Source organism: Myotis brandtii, unplaced genomic scaffold, assembly GCF_000412655.1.
Source record: "Myotis brandtii unplaced genomic scaffold, ASM41265v1 scaffold154, whole genome shotgun sequence".
In the NCBI taxonomy this organism is placed as follows: Eukaryota; Metazoa; Chordata; class Mammalia; order Chiroptera; family Vespertilionidae; genus Myotis; species Myotis brandtii.
Window position 1 is genome coordinate 8,392,900 of NW_005355584.1, and position 2,438 is coordinate 8,395,337.

A 2,438-nucleotide genomic window follows, 5' to 3' on the forward strand; every position below is an offset into this window, starting at 1 on the left:
CCGCCTCCCCTCCCCCACCTTGCCCTGGACATGGAGACTGCCCCCGAGGCCCTCTCGTCCTGCAAGTGTGGAACAGAGGAGGCAGAGGCCCACCGAGCAGATGCTGGGCCTTCCTGGGGACTTGCCTGCGGTAGCTGAAGGCTGACCGGAAGGGCCCTGGGAGCTGGGCCTCAAGGGATCCGGGCAGGCGATGCATCTCCAAACCTGTGCGGTAGCTGATGCGGCCAGACCCGCCCGAACCACGTGACCACTCAGCCTACTTGTGCTTCCAAGAGCGTCAAGGTAAATGTGAGGAGCCTGGCCAGGCCCCGTGGCAGGCACACCCTGGGGGCAGGTTCACGCAGCTTCAATGTCTTCTTCCTCCGCCCTCTTCACAGAATTGTGTATTTTTCATCTGCCTACGAAGCCCATCTCTCCCGTCCTCACAGATCCACAAGGGGCCCTGACCAGGTCCCTGAGCTATAGCTCTTGGATGATCCTCGATTCCCATAGTTGTGACCGAATCCCAACTCCAACCAGACCGAGCACCAAGGGCAGCAGTCCCTCACCAGGGGGGACGCAGGAGGGCGTTCAGGTCCCACGGAAGCAGATGCTCAAATGCTCCTGGATCTGCCTCTGGACTCACTCTCCTCCACAAGCTCCCCACCCCCACAGCAGGAGAGCGCCTCTGCCCAGCGGCTGCAGGCTCGCACCCCTGGGAGCGGGGTCCTTAACAAAGGCTGAGATGGGATGCAGGGGTGCCCACACTGGCCTGGAAGTAAGAGCCCAGTCCAGCGCAGAGGTGCCACTGCCGGGCTGCCAGCCAGGCTCCCAGGGTGTCCTGGGTGGGGGTCACTTCTGGGCCACCCGCACTGAGACAACAAGGTGGGATGCAGGGTCTGGAAGGAAATGAAACCACTTGGCATTTGTGCTGGTTCCCTGGGGCCCCCATTAACAAGTGACCACAAACTGGGAGCTCGAAGCAGCAGAAATGCATTCTCTCAGGTTCCAGAGGCCAGAAGCCCAAGATCAAGGCGTCCGCAGGGCTGCGCCCCCTCTGGAAGCTGTGGGGGGAGGAGGGGTCCTTCCTGCCTTTTCCAGCTGCTGGGGAGCACTGGAGGTGGTGGTGAAGGAAAATGGGCCAAGAGTCCTGGGTCCAGTGAAGATGCGGCCTAGGCTGAGGGGAGAATTGGGAGCAGGACCGGGGCACACGCCCCTCTGGGCAGAACAAGCATCAGACATGGCCTCAGACACCATCCCAGCCGCAGTTTGACCAGGCCCCTTCTGTGGAGGAGCTTACTGCTGGGCATTGTTGAGAACAGCAGAACAGTCATAGTAGGGGGCTGTTAGCTGGGTGTGGTCAAGGAAAGAGAGTCCTACCAAACCTCTGTCCTCCCAGGGGGACAGTGGGCACCCAAGCTGCCCCCCCTCCCCGCCCCGCTCCCAGGAGCAACGGCAGGGTCTGAACACTGTGGGAGGGGAGAGCTTCACTCAGATAATCCAGCCCCTCGCTAAGCAAATAAACAATCAAACAACCACCACCCAGACTGGGAGGGGAGGAGGTAGCAGTACCAAAAGGTGCCACAATATATTGTCTAAAATATCCAGTTTTGAACAAAGAAATTACGATGCAGGCAAAAAAGGCAAGAATGCATGACCCATACATCCTTAAAAAGCAAAACAAAACAAAACAGGTAACCAAAGCTGCCTGTAAGAGGGACCCGATGTTGGATTTAACAGAAAAGTAATTAAAAACATTCGCTGTGAATGTGTTGACAGAACTGGAGAGAAGCTTGATTAAAGAAGTAAAGGATAGAGGATGATGATGTCACATCAAACAGGTGCGATCCATAAAGAGACAGAAACTGTAAAAAGGACCAAATGGAAATTCTGGAGCCAGAAGGTACCACTGAAGCACCAGCTCACTGGAGGGGCCCAAGCAGCAGGTGTGCGCCGGCGGCAGAAGAGGACTGAAGGGACCTGGACAGGTCAGTGGAGATGATGGAAGCTGAGAGCAGAGAGAAACAAGAGTGAAGGAAATCAAGGGTGGCCCCGCCGGTGTGTCTCAGTGGTTGAGGGCTGACCTATGAACCAGAAGGTCATGGTTCGAGTCCCGGACAGGGCACATGCCGGGTTGTGGGCTCAGTCCCCAGTAGGGGGCGTGCAGGCAGCAGCCCATCAATGATTCTCTCATCATTGGTGTTTGTAGCTCTCTCTCCCTCTCCCTTCCTCTCTGAAATCAATAAAAATATTTTTTTTTTTTACAAAAGAAGATGGCCTCAGAAAAATGTGGGCCAACCTATGTGTAGTGGGGCTACAGGAAGGACAGGGGAGAGAGAAAGGGGAAGAAAAACATTCAAAGAAATAATGGCTGAAAATGTCACAAATTTATTAAAAAACAATAACCTCCACATCCAAAAAGCTCAGTGAATGACAAATGCGGAGACCCACTCATGACA